At 48.7% G+C, this 14,525-nt stretch overlaps 1 protein-coding gene across 2 annotated transcripts in view; it reads left to right on the top strand.

Moving 5' to 3' along the window:
- The window catches only part of GFRA4 (GDNF family receptor alpha 4), a 76,142-nt gene that overhangs the window by 2,847 nt on the left and 58,770 nt on the right, over positions 1-14,525 (top strand). The window contains exon 1 of one of the 2 annotated variants that reach the window (XM_027660532.1): positions 7,590-7,882. The exons of the other annotated variant lie outside the window; for it this stretch is intronic. The gene's annotated coding sequence lies outside the window, so the exon portion shown is untranslated. Of the gene's footprint in view, positions 1-7,589; positions 7,883-14,525 lie in introns of those variants that run through there. 2 annotated transcript variants of the gene reach the window in all.

Genomic DNA, 14,525 nt, shown 5'->3' with positions numbered 1-14,525 from the left:
ACAAAACAACACTTAAAGGATGAGAAGGAAAGTCTGGGCAGAGCTGGAAGCTGGAGTTTGCTGTGAAGTCCCCATGGGATCCAGAGGCAGTTCTGGACTGTTGGGATGGAGGGCAGGATCCCCCAATGCCATCTTTTCTTCTGCCCACAGCTGCTGCCTTTCCCTCCCTGGCAAGTTTTCCTTCACGCAGCCATTTCCATAATTCCTGGCATGTGCTTCCCACGGGCTCCTGATGGACGAAATCAAACACCGGAGATCAGCGGGTGGATTTTTCACCTGGTTTGGGAACTCAGATCCGGGGGGAAGGGGGAGAAGAACAAAACCTAAAAAAAACCCCAAACAACCAAACCTCTTGAAAAATGCATCTGTGCATGTGAGAGAGGGAAATGCTGCTTAAATTAGAGGCTTTGGCAGTTCTGACAGGAGCAATCCGTTATTTGCATCAATAGGAATGGGATATTTATGTCTCCCCGTGTCGGTACAGAGGAGAAATAAAACTTCTCCCTCAACAGGCTGCCCTCAAACACACTTCAAATTTCTTTGCAAGGATCTTCCCACATCCAGAAAGTCCTTTTTTTTTTTTTTTTTCCCCAGAGCCTTAAATAGTAATTACAACTGGGTAAAAATTAGTACTACTTAAGGCTAATAATTAGTATGAATTACTGTGAGTAGCGTTTTATTTTGCTTTTGGAGACAAAAACATCTTCCCCGCTCTCCTGGCAGTTTTCACAGATGACTTGTATCGTTCCTGAAATTCCCTCCATCATTTTCCACACAAGGCTTGTTCATTTTTATAACTTTCCACTTGGTCATTTTTAAACATGACTCGTAACATCGCCCGGGTTTGCCACCTTTTTGATGAAAGTCCCTTGCTCCCGAGATATCCATGACTTCTTTTTCCCTCTAGTGGACTTTATATTCCTTCTGCTTCCTTAAAAAATATATAAATGACCTCTTTCTTCTCGGCCCAGAAGTGAAAGAGGACAAATTGAAAGGTAGTTCTCCTGCTAAAAGAGTTGTGGTTTTTTTTTTTTTTTTGTTTCAGAAAAACACATTTCACGGGGAAAAAAATCAAAAGGAAGAAAACTATGAAAAGCTTGTTCCTGTCAAGCTGCTGCTCCCTTGTTTCAAAAGCATCTGTCAAAACCCCCTCTGGCAACACCTCCTGGCAGTGAACTTCAATCCTGGATGTTGGGAGCTGGGATAGTGGGAGAGGGAATAGGGCTGGGAGGACAATTCCACCACCTCCTGTGGTGCCTTCACCTCTTTGTCCATCATGGCTTCCAAGGTTCAAATGTGGCTCTGGTGGGACTGGATTCCTGGGAGAACATCCTGGTTGAGAGGATGAGTTTGAAGAGGCAGGGTGGGAAGTGGAGTGTAGTTGGACATTTGGTCCTGGAGGTGGAAAAGGAGGAAAACTAAGCTGGGTGTGAGCGGGCAGGGGGAGTGTCCAGGACAAGGATTGTTTTAGGGAGAGCAGGAGGAGTTTCCATCAGTGAAGCCTCCATTTATCCTGGCTGGAGGAGAACCTGGGACTGCCACAGTGTCAGGAGCGTTCAGGAAAAACAGGGACCTTCTAAGGTCACACCACACTTAAACCCCCTGTGAGCCCTCCAGGATTTGGGTCTGATCCCAAGTGAAGCCACAGCTGCTGCTGAGCTGTGGGGAGCTGGGTGGGTCTTAGGAAAGGTTGTTATCCTCATGGGTATTCCCAGGCATCTTCCTGCATCTTGCCAGAGCTGAGGCAAGTCAAGTAAGTCTTGGTAAACAAGGCTTTTCCAATGAGGATGGGAAAACCCCAGCACAGGCTGCCCAGGGAGGTGGTGGATACCCCATCCTTGGAAACATTCGAGGCCAGGCTGGATGTGGCTCTGAGCAACCTGGTCTAGTTGAAGATGTCAGTGCCCATCACAGGGGATTTTTGACTAAATGACCCTAAAAAGGTCCCTCCCAACCCGAAGTGTCCTGTGGTTCTATGGTGAGAAGTCCTCTTTCAGTCACTCAGCAGTGACACATCCTTCCCTTCCATTGGGAATGGCATCCATGAAGGTGCAGGGCATGGACACACCTCTGGAGTGTCCTGGTCGTTTCCTGCACTCTTTGGTCCACCAGACTGGAGCTGTTGGGAGAACTGGGATTGAGCTGCCTGTGGCTTGAAGGAATGAATGACCCCCAGAGAGGGAGAGAGTGAATAAACCTCATGGTCTTCACAGAGAAAAATAGTGTTTCCCTGGATATCTTCTTGGAATAGATACATAATCCCAGCTCAGAAGTGCCCTGGTCACACCCTGCCACCCTCAAGTCTCATCTCTTTCCTCCTACTTCCATGAGAATCCATCTCCTTCTTCCACAGGAGAAAAGGAGGCTCAGGGGGGACCTTCTGGCTCTGCAACTCCCTGACAGGAGAGGGGAGCCGGGGGGGGGTCGGGCTCTGCTCCCAGGGAACAAGGGACAGGAGGAGAGGGAACGGCCTCAAGCTGTGCCAGAGGAGGTTTAGGTTGGATATTGGGGAAAATTCCTTCCTGGAAAGGTTTGTCCAGCCAGGGCAGTGGTGGATCCCCATCCCTGGAGGGATTTAAAATCCCTGTGGCTGTGGCCCTTGGGGACATGGGTCAGTGGTGGCCTTGGCAGTGCTGGAGATGGTTGGACTCGATGGCCTCGGGGACCTTTTCTAATTTAAGTGATTCTATGATTCCATTTTCCTCTTCAAATCCATCTGGGAAGCAGTTTGCATGAAAGGTGCAGCAACACCGTTTGTGCCGTGGCTTTGATTTACAGAATCCAACTGGAAAATCCTGCCTGTGATTCCTCCCTGAGAGCTCTGGCAGAGTTATCAGCACTCCCCACGCTGACACGTGGGTTGGAAGGGGCTCTTTGACACACAAGTGCAGGCAGCTGGTTTGTGAGGAGGGAGGGATGGGACAGGTTTCCTGGGGCTTCTTCCAAAAGGGGGATCAGATTGCTCACAGTTCATCCAGCCCCAGGCTCAGCCATCTATTCTCTCCCCCCAAGGGAAATGGCAGTCCAGGATGCCTTTGGGATGGGAGTTTTTAAACAGCTCCAGATGCTGAAGGGCTGTGAGTTAAGACCTGAGAAACAGGTGGGTTTTGCTTTTTCCTCTTCTCTTCCTGTCACTTGTACAGTGGAAAACCAAAGGCCAAGTGTGTAATTCGAGTTAAAACTCAGCTTTAATGTTCCTGTCTGAGCTGCAGGGCTTTAACTGCAGGTGGTTTGTGCAGCAGGAGACACTGAGCTCATGTGGTTCAGGTCTTTTCTGCCCCCAGGGAGTTGAGCCAGTAATTCCTGCAAACCCCCAAAGGGTTGGAAGTGCCTGTGGGAAGCGCTCGGCTCTTCAGATGGGCAGCAACAGGAACAACTTTGGGAATCCTGGAGCCTCAGAGCTGAGCTGGACCCAGCAAAAGTTCAGGCCAGGTCTCAGGAGAGCTCCAGGAGGCCTTGAGAGGTGGTGAATTGAACACAATCCCTATAAAACCATCTGGTTTTGCTCCAAGCTTTGCATGAAACGAGTGTGGCCTCTGAGAGGCCACCTGGGAAATCCCATCCTCCTGGATCAGTCAGAGCCAGGGAGACACAGGGCAGCTCCAGCCTCATGGGAAGGGAGCCTTCACTTGGATGATGGCTGGGAATTTTTTGGAGCAGAGCTGGTGTCTGGGCCACCACCTGTGCAGAGCTCACGTGGTCCTTTCCGTGAGAACTTGACACAAATCAGTCAAAAAGGGGTTTGAATTTCTCAGTTTGTCTCCTTTTACTGTTCCAGCGTTTATTGAGGGCTTTGCTTTAATTTTTTTTTCTCTGCTGCCCAATCTGGACCTCCCATAATTGTCACCTCCACCATGATTACAACTTTAATTTCTTCCTGTCCCTTGCTCATTCTAGTGAAAGGGGTCCCTGCTCATGGCAGGGGGTGGGACTGGGTGGTCTCAAAGGTCCCCTCCAACCCAAACCATTCTGTTCTTCTGTGATTTTATCATTTTATGATTCTCTAATTTTGTGATTTTTATGTTCTGCATCTGCCCCTGGGCATTTTTCCCTTTGTTGCTGCCTAGTGCTTCCAGGACATAAATCCACACATACAACCTTTTCTGACAAAGGCTGGGGGTGAAGACAACGTGTTTGCCACCTCCTAATGGGGAGCAGAACAAAAACCTGTGTGTTGAGTGATTAGACAGGCTTTGGAATGAATTAAAATCACTTGTGGCCTGTTTGTGTGAAGCCCCAGAAAGGCTGAGTTTGCCTGAGTGGGGAATTCCCTCCTCCTTGCAGGGGTTTGGTTGATTTGACACGAGTTACAGCAGTTGCACGGTGCATTATTTTTCCCCCTCCCCTCCCAAGAGGTTTGTTTCTTCTTTTTGGTGAGGGAACAGAACCCTTGAGAGGTGCTGAGAGGTTTCTGGAGAGGCAAAGTGCTCACCTTGGGCTGCCTGTCACAGCCACGGCATCTTTTGGAGTCGTGCCAGCAGAGCTTTCCTTCCGGCGTGGGAAAGGTGCTCAGGGTGCTCACAGTCCATAAAAACCTCCAAGGGAACGTGTTCTCTGCCTTGTAAGGAGGTGGAATGAGGAAGGACTGGAGCTGTGAGTTGGGAATACAACACCTTCCCGATGGATGAGGTGTGGTTGTGGTACCGAACCCCTCAGCACCCCGAACCCCCAGGGTAGGGCAGGACTGTGGGACTCACTCTTTGACAGGGAATTGATGCAGGAAAAATGTGAAATGGTTGGATTCAATGATCTCAGGGGTGTTTTCCAACGTAAATAATTCCATGGAAGTGTCCAAGGCCATGTTGGATGGGGCTTGGAGCAACCTGGGCTAGTGGAAGGTGTCCCTGAGCATGGCAGAGAGTGGAATGAGATGGTCTTTAAGGTTCCTTCCAACCCAAACCACTCCGTGATCCCATGATTCTGTGCATAAAAGCTTTGATTTCAGCCTGGGCAACATCTGGCTACTTCAAGTTAGGGAGAAGAGCAGGTTTCCCTTTGGGAAGCTGGTGGGATCACCTGGGGACTCGTCAGCAAACCTTAAAACCACAAGTGCTGCCCTGAGAAACTCCTGAAAGGTGGTTGGGTGCCACATTCTCAGAGAATTTCCTGATTGTCCCTATTCCATTAGAAATTTTATCTCTTGTTTGTGATCATTTAGGATGTTAATTGGAGGGAAAAATTATAGGAAGTGTCCTGAGATGCAGATGAGGAACTTCCTCTAGGATACAGCCTTGGAAGCTCTCCTGCTGTTTTGGGAACTTTGTTCAACTTGCACTGCAAGGCTTTTCCATCAGGGCCAGAAATTTGGGAAGGCAGACACTGGAGAAGGTCCTGAGCTGATTCTGATCTGAATCTGGTCTGAATCTTCTCCCTGGAGCAGAGGAGAAGAGACTCCTGAGGTGTTGGACAGAAGATGCAGATGAAGCTTAACAGGGAATCCAGGAGCAGGGAGGAGGAAAAGTGTAGGACTGTGAAGGTCTGAGGGATGTTCTGGATCCAGGGAAGCCCTAAGGGTTGGATTCTCCTGCCTGTAAAAGGAGATGTGAGGCTGCAGGTGAAGTGACAGCTCGGGGACTCATCCATCAGTGTGGAGTGTGGACACACATCCAGGGAAAAGCAACTTCAGAGTAACCACCCTCCTGGGAATAATGATGGGAATTTATCTCCCTCTCCTGCTATTGCTTCATCCCTCCCCCCTCCAGACCCAGCCAGGCCAATCCTTAATGTGTTCTGGAAAGCTGGAAAGCCTGGGAGTAATTAAGTACCTGACTCCAGGGGGTGCAGATCTCTAATTGAGGTCGTTAGATTGTATCACAGGACCAATAATTTTAATTATAATGGAAGGGCTGCAGAAAAAAAAAAACAAACTGACAAACACAGGAACCAAAAAAAAAAAAAAAAGCCCCAAACAGCAAAAAAAAAATCTGGTGAATTCCCCCCAGAAGTGTTTTATCCATGGGTTGGGTGTTGTCCCATGGGATGAGGAATTACAGCACCTGTTTCTGGTGTCCCACGGTGTAAAATAAGGATATTTTTAAGGGAAGAGAAATTCCTGTGAGGCAGAACCAGGGTTTGAGCCGGACTGTTGGTGTTTGTGGGAAGCAGGGATCCAAATTTCAGGAACAATGGGATTTTTTGCTGTGCCTACAACCCACCAAGCTCTTGTTTTGGTGCTCAGTCAGAAACTGAGTTCGAGGGATTAATCTGCTCTGAAAATCTTCCCAGATTCCCTGCACAGGGATCAGTGATCCTGCCTTGCCCTGGGATTAGGGATGTGCTCTGTCAAAGGGTTTTAATTCAGGGGTGCAAAAGTCTCTGACAGAAGAGCAAGGTTGGAAAACAGAAGCTCATTTCCCAGAAAAAAAATACTGGGCTTTTGGTGCAATTTGGCTTTGGAACAACAGTGACAAATCAGAGATGGAAAAAAATTGAAATGAAAGATAGAGAGGGGAAAATAAAGTGCTTATTAAAGATAATTCCAGGGGAAGAAAAATGAGGGCTGAAATAAAGGCCCAGATGTTCCTCTTTTGTTTCACCTGCTTTTGTTCAGAAAACAGAAAATGGGCTTCCCAGAGGGGCCTCGGACAGGAAGGGGAATGGAATTTGTTTCCCATTTTTCCTCTGCCCACCCACTGGTCAGGGATGGTCCCAGCAGGAGATGGAAGGTTTCACCACTCCTGGTTTTCACCTGCTCTCCTGAGCTTTTCCTTTCAATCCTGGAGACGAGTCCAAAGGGACATTTACCCTCTCTGCACACTGGTGTTATTTCCAAGGGCTACAAAGCATATCAAGGTGATAATTTCAGATTTTTTCCTTGATTTTACTCTGAGTTCAATGAGATGAGCCCAACCTGAGCCACCAAGGTTTCTTGTCCTCCAAGAAAGCACCTGGTGATGGGAGGGAGCAGCCAAGGAACCATCATTTCAATTTATCCAGCTAAAAAAAAACACGAAAGAAAAGAAAATAAGATTAAAACATCATTTACTGCCTTGTTTTTCTACTTGCAACCCCCAGATTTTCCTAGGGAACATATTTTTCCTTGGCTTTAAGAGGAAGGAAGAAATCCAACAAGAGATTTCCAGCTGTTTCCTGGTTAGAACTACCTGGACTTGGTGACTCTTCTGGGGGTCACAGGGGTCATGCAGTGCCCAGGAGCCTTTGGAGCAATGGGAATTTGCCTGTTAAAATCCCTGAGGGGGTTTTGGCCAAGGCCAACCAGGCGATTCCTGGGCTTTTCTCGGGAGACACCACGAACCAAGGCCTGTTCCCGGTGGGTTTGCCAGGAATTGCTCCGCTCTGAAGGGGAAGGGAGTTTAATAACATGGATTAAGGGAGTTTAATGACATGAACGAGGCAGTTCTGGGGCATTTGGACCAGCATTTTGAATGTCATTAATTAACTAATTTAGGCCCAGCACTGAGGCCACCCTTTCCCTGCAGGCACTGCTCATCCCTCAGGCAACCTGCAGAGGATGTTGGGCAAACTTGTGTCACTTTAATCCCTTTCAACCCCCTACATTCATCTCAGGAGGCAGAAAACACTGGCAGTGACCTGAGATAACATGAAATAAATGTTATTTAGCTCTGGCTGATTTCTCAGGAACAGTTAAATCCCCTTTTTCCTAAAGCAGGTGTGTGGGAACCAACACTCACACGGAGCTGGCAAGGGGTCAGGGGCTTGTGTTTGCAAAACAAGCCCATCAGGAGCTTCTTGGAGAGCCTGAAGTGTCCTCTCCAAGAAGTAAAACCTTTCTTGGGTTGAGCACTACCTCGGGAAAGATGAGCCACGTGAGAGATGCCTGAGGATTCTTTGCTTACCCGGAGCTGAAAAGGGAAGGAAGGCACAGGAGGGAACACGATCCAGCTCTATAAATACCTTCAAGGTAACAGCGAGAGGGGGGGGAGAGGATTAGTCACACTCCTGTAAGACAGGGAGGGGAGGGGACACAGCAACAGCAGGAGACAGGGAGAGGGAAAAGTTTGGAGTGAAAAGTTCGGGCTGTTTTTTCTTTCTCATTTCTGACGGAAAGAGAAGTCGCAGGGGCTCAGTTTGAGCTGGGCCTGAGGCTGAGTGGGATTTTTTTCAGGAGATTTCTGAGTCACGGGCATGAGGGATAAATGGTGCAGGATCTGCAGGTCCTGGGGGTGTCCCTGAGCTAAACCAGGGGCCTGGGTTTAGCCTTTGGGACAGGGACAGTGTCAATAGGCACAGGGTCGCTCTGCTGCCTGGTGCATTTGGAATCCAGGCTTGGCCAAAGTTTTCCCACTCCCCCTTTTCCCTGCACCCCAGATATCCCACATTCACTTTGAAGGTGCCGTGGGAAGATGGAGTTGGCCAACCAAGAGTCTGGATGGCGATTTGCTGGTGGGGCTGGGAGGTGGCTCAGTGGTGGGTGATGATTTTGGGCAGGCTCTGGGCTCTGCCTGTTAATATTTGGGGAGGTGGCTTCTCCTCTCCAGCAGAACAGCCCCGTTTGTGGGACCTTAAACCCCATTTCACCCTCTCCACCTCCCAAACCCTCCCTACTCCCAGGAATGAGAACTCCTGCCCTCAGCCCTGGCCCTGAAGTCCCTGGAGCTGGAGGTGAGGAAGGCAGGAGCTCTGGTGTGACCTCCCTGAGGGGTTGGCTCCAAGCCACACGTGGACAATCACTGTCATTGTCACCTTCCCTCATGCTGGGACTCAGAAGTGAATGTTTTCCAAAAAAAATGTGGGTTGCTGCTGCCAAGATTCTTCCCTCTCTCCTCAAGCAAGTGCCAAGAACTCTGTCTTCTCACAACAAATCCAGTGGCCAAACACAGGTTTCCCTGGAGAAAACCCTTCAGGCTGGTAAGAATTAACCAGTTGGTTCAACTGAAGGTAAATAAGTTAACATTGTTGTTCTTCTGCCTCTGGTTTCCTGGGACAATGAATCTTGTGTCTGCCTGTCAGTCTGTCCACCCCCAAGAATTTTGGAGCCCCCTGGGGAGATTAGAGAGAATCACGGAATCATGGAATGATTTGGGTTGGAAGGGACATGAAAGATCATCTCCTTCCAACCCCCTGCCCTGGGCAGGGACACCTTCCACCAGACCAGGGTGCTCCAAGCCCTGTCCAAGCTGCCCTTGCTTCATATGAAGACTCAGATGTTCAGATCCCACAGGTTGAGGGGAAATCTGCTTTGGAAAAGGGAACTCCTGGTGTTGATCACCGGGGGAAAAGTCAGTGGAGTTCACAGCAAAAAAGGTGTGTGGAAGGAGGTGGAGAAATCCAGGTCCTTGTTTTTTCCCAGGTAGGCAGTAAAGTGATGCAGATCTGCAGAGAGCCAAGGAAATGTCTTCCTGGGATCACAAGGCGATCCCTGGAGCCTGCAAGTCCAGGGAAAAAATGGCAAAGTGAGAACCTTCTGAGTATTCAGGGCTGCTCCTTGGAGGTGGAGGAGCAATGTCAGAGGAAAATTATAGTCCTGGGGCTGTTGAGCATCCAAACAGGGGAGCTGTGGTCACTGGTGGGATGTGTCATCTCTCAGGAGATGCCAAGATCTTGGACCTGTGCCATCTGCACCTTCTGAGGAGGGTTAGATTTTCCAGAGGGTGTTTGTATGTTCATGGAGCTGCTGGAGAGAGTCCAGAGCAGGCCCTGGAGCTGCTGCCAGGGCTGGACCCCCTCTGCTCTGGAGCCAGGCTGGGAGAGCTGGGGGGGTTCCCCTGGAGAAGAGAAGGCTCCAGGGAGAGCTGAGAGCCCCTTGCAGGGCCTAAAGGGGCTCCAGGAGAGCTGGAGAGGGACTGGGCACAAGGCATGGAGGGACAGCACACAGGGAATGGCTTCCCACTGGCAGAGAGGAGGGTTAGATGGGATATTGGGAAGGAATTCCTGTTTGTGAGGGTGGGGAGGCCCTGGCATAGGTTTGTCAGAGAAGCTGTGGCTGCCCCTGGATCCCTGGAAGTGTCCAAGGATCGGTTGGACAGGGCTTGGAGCAACCTTTTCTAGTGGAAGGTGTCCCTGCCCATGGCAGGAGAGTGGAATTTTCATGACTTTTAAGATCCCTTCCAACCCAAACCATTCCATGCTTCTGTGATCTTAACATGGAAACTTGCAGGAACTCCCCCAGGTTGGATTTTCTTGCTGTGGTGCCACCTTGAACATGCCAAGGACGTGGGAGAACCACTCAGGGGTCAGCAGCTGCTGATGAAGGGAATTGAGGAAAGACCAGGCTGGTGTTGAGGTAGAACCTGCCAAGGGTTGAGTCCACCTGGACAGGGAATACCTGGTTGTCCTAAGACTTTTTTGGCAGCTTCCCTGCCTGGTTCACAGTGTGTTGTGGCTCTGTTTGCACCTCCCACGTGCTGCTGAGCTTTGATGGGACACAAAGTTCTCTCCATCCCTGTCATCCAACGTGTTGGGTGCCAAAGGCTGATGGCCTGGCATGGAATGGTTGATAGCTGGTGACTCCAACAGCTCCTGGGACAGGGAAGGGCAGGGATTAAGGGAATTGGTGCTTTCTCTGCTTCTCTGCAGGTGATTTGTGTGCTCATCCCCCTCACCTTGTGTCCTGCTGCCCCCACAAATTCAGGGGCTGATCCAGAGGGGCAGAGTTTGGGATCTACCCCGTTGCATGTGATGCTAAATCATAAAATATCAGAAGGGGGAGAAGAGAGTGAAGGAGGAGGGGGAAAAGTGAGGGAGGAGGGGAAAAAAGAATGAAGGAGGAGGAGAAAAAAAGAGTGAAAGAGGAGAGGAAAAAGTAGAGGAAGGGGGGGAAAAGAGTGAAGGAGGAGGGGAAAAAAGAGTGAAGGAAAAAAGAGTGAAGGAAAAAAGAGTGAAAGAGGAGGGTAAATAAAGGAGGGAAGGAGGAGGAGAAAAAAGAGTGAAGGAAGAGGGGAAAAGTGGGGAAGAGGAGGGAAAAAAAGAGGGAAGGAGGTGGGAAAAAAGTGAGGGGGGAGGGGAAAAAACAGGAAGGAAGAGGGAGAAAAGAGGGAAGGAGGAGGGGGAGAAAAGAGTGAAGAAAGAGGGGGAAGAGTGAAGGAGGAGGGAAAAAAGTGAAGGAGGAAGGAAAAAAGAGTGAAGGAGGAGAGGAAAACTGTGGAGGAAGAGTGGAAAAAGTGAGAGAGGAGGAAAAAAAGAGTGAAGGAGGAAGGAAATAAAAGAGTGAAGGAGGAGGGGGAAAAAGTGATGGAGGAGGAGGAAAAAATGAAGGAGGAGGGAAGAAAGAGTGAAGGAAAAAAGGGCGAGGGAGGAGGGGAAAAAGAGTGAATGAGGAGGGGAAAAAGAAAGAAAGAGAAGGAAAAAAGAGAAGGAGGAGGAAAAAAGTGGAGGAAGTGTTGAAAAAGCAAAGGAGGAAGGAAAAAAGTGAAGCAGGAGGGGGAGAAAAGAGTGAAGGAGGAGGGAAAGAAAGTTAAGGAGGAGGGGGAAAAAAACGGTGAAGGAGGAGGGAAAAAAGTGTTCCTTCATGGTGCTTTTGTTTTCTAACAATGTTGACATTCTGTGGAGTAACTGAGTATAAAATCTGCCTCTGGTTTGGGAGCTGGTGAGCAGGAAAGATGTGATTATCCAGCTTTTTATGCCTCTTTACTCTGTCTGGATCAGAGGAGATAAATGTGCCGATAGGAGCCTCAGCTCCCATCTTTATTTAAGCTGTCAGGTACCTGCTACGTTATTTTATGGTGATTGTTACAGAAAGCCTCCACAAAGAGATATATGTTTCTCTATTCCCCCCTGTTTCCTATTTTAATCTATAATTCGATGATAAAAGAGATGTATTTCCCCGTGTTATTTTCATTTGGAGCCTCAACGCTTCTCTCTCGCTCTGATTTTTGCTCCAAATAAACATTGGCAGTCGCAGAACACTTAAAATATGCACAAAATCAATCTTCTCTCTCCTCTTTTGGGCTCCCCCTTGACTGGTGGTGCAGGCAGACTTTAATTTAGGCGCTAATGGGGAAGGATTCGTGGGATAAAAGGGGTTCCCCGTGGGGAGGACGCGCATGAACGTGGAGCCGTCGGTGCTCTCGGCCACATTCCCACATCCACAGGGATCCCACGGGTAAACTCGGGCACATCCGCACATGGAATGAGGTGAAAAACACATTTGTCCGGGTGAAGGAGTCAACAGAGCCAGGAAAATGTTGGAACAGGCTGCTCAGAGAAGCTGCTGCTGCCCCTGGATCCCTGGAAGTGTCCAAGGATCGGTTGGATGGGATTTGAACAACCTGGAATAGTGGAAGGTGTCCCCGCCCATGACAGCAGGTAGAAAAAGATCTTTAAGGTCCCTTCCAACCCAAACCATTCCATGATTCCATTAGCATGGAAATTTGCAGGAACTCATCCAGGCTGGATTTTCTTGCTGTGGTACCACCTTGAACATGCCGAGGATGTGGGAGAACCACTCAGGGAGCAGCAGTTGGTGATGAAGGGAATCAAGGAAAGACCAGGCTGGTGTTGAGGTAGAACCTGCCAAGGGTTGAGTCCACCTTGATGGACAAAGCATAGACAGGGAACACCTGGTTGTCCCAAGACTTCTTCACCTTCCCTGCCTGTTGTGGTCCTGTTTGCACCTCCAGGGCTGCCCCTGGATCCCTGGAACTGTCCCAGGCCAGGTTGGACGAGGCTTGGAGCAACCTGGGCTAGTGGAAGGTGTCCCTGCCCGTGGCAGGGGGTGGAAAAAGATCTTTTCAAGATCCCTTCCAGTCCAAACCATTCCATAATTCCATGATTCTATTATATTATTAACAGATTCTGGGATGAAATTCCCCATCAGAGCTTGAACAGCATCTTCCAAAATATCCAGGTGTTTTCATCCCATCAGGGCCTTGAGCTTCCCACAGGTTTCTGGGAGAGTGAGGTCCATAAAGGAGGCAGGTCTGTGGATCTGGAACCAGATAATCTGCTGTGGATCCAGATCTTGGGTGGGTTTGCTGGAGCTGAGCCCATCCCCTGGATTTCTCTGCTGCTTTGTCCCTCTGAGGTCTGTGAGTCCCTTGAGTTTAAAAAAAGATCCCTGAAAACATTTCATCCCGCTTCTTCCTCTGTAAAAACCTGTCTTTGGATCCCCTGGAGCAAATTAGAACCCTTTGTCTTTCAGAGGAAATCTCTGCCTCCTGCTTGGGTTTTATTTTGAGGGTTAAAAATAGGGGAGTTATTATATAAAATAGAGGGTTTATTGTTATAGGGTTAAAAATGGCTCTTAACATTTCCAGTGGGGAGATAAATTTGGGAATATTCCTTTGATTGACTTCAGACTGGAGCTGGGCTGTGCCCAGACTCTGTTTCCCGTGGTGCTCCATGACCACCTGGAATGGAAATGTTCTCCTGGGAATCCCAGCCTTCAGGAAGGGTCCTCCTGGGAATCCTGGCCCTCAGGAAGGGTCCTCCTGGGAATCCCAGCCCTCACGAAGGGCAACTAAAGTCGTTTGAACGATTCCCAAGCAGCAACTTGGCGGAGTTTCAGCTTTAAACCGGAGACAACTGGTGGAAGTTGTTCCAGTCTCGATTATTTCCCTCCAACTGCAGGAAAAGGATCTGTGGAAAACTGGGCCACTCCCTTTTCCAAGTGTGTTGAAATCATGTCCAAAGGGAAAATGAGGGAATCCCAGAGTTGGCTCAACATCTCTCATTCCTGCACATCTGAGCCTGTGCCAGCCAATATCCACCCCTGTCCATCCTTCTCCCAAACCCTGGCTCTGGAAACTGTAGTAGGAATTCCAAGGGTTGTCAGCAGCATTTTTACTCTGTTTGGTTGAAATACAGTCCCTGGATTTAAATATCCAGACCCTGGGTTTAAATATCCAAGCCAGAGGAGTTCTATTTTTTGAAATAAATCAGGAAAAGGGAGAAGTTATAGAAGGGATTCCTTGTGCTCCCAGGTTAAAACTCCCAGGAGAGAAAATTGTCATGAAAAAATAACTGGGAAACCCTGAGTTTAGCACAGAGTTCCAAGGGTTGTCAGCAACATTTTTACCCTGTTTAGTTGAAATACAGTCCCTGGATTTAAATATCCAGACCCTGGGTTTAAATATCCAAGCCAGAGGAGTTCTATTTTTAGGAAAAAAAATCAGGAAAAGTGAACAGCTATAGAAGGGATTCCTTCTGCTCCCAGATTAAAACTTCCAGGAATAAAAATGGCATGAAGAAACGAGTGGGAGACAGTTTAACACAGAGTTCCAAGGGTTGTCAGCAGCATTTTTACCCTGTTTAGTTGAAATACAGTCCCTGGATTTAAATGTCCAGTCCCTGGGTTTAAATATCCAAGCCAGAGGATTTCTATTTTTAGAAAAAAATCAGGAAAAGGAATAAGTTATAGAAGGGATTCCTTGTGCTCCCAGGTTAAAATTTCCACTGCAAAGCTTGATCCTCTTCCACCCCTGACACCTTAACTCCGGAAAGGGAAGGGGGAAGGGAAAGGGAGAAGGGAAAAGGGAGAAAGGGAAGGTTTGGGAAGGAAGGAGAAGAAGAGGGAGAAGGAGAGGGAGAGGGAGAGAGAAGGTTTGGGAAGAAAAGGAGAGGAAAGGAAAGGAAAGGAAAGGAAAGGAAAGGAAAGGAAAGGAAAG

Source organism: Corapipo altera, unplaced genomic scaffold, assembly GCF_003945725.1.
Source record: "Corapipo altera isolate COAL_440 unplaced genomic scaffold, ASM394572v1 295, whole genome shotgun sequence".
NCBI classification, from domain to species: Eukaryota; Metazoa; Chordata; class Aves; order Passeriformes; family Pipridae; genus Corapipo; species Corapipo altera.
Note: the sequence above shows the minus strand (reverse complement) of the source record. Positions and strands in the feature narration are given on the sequence as shown.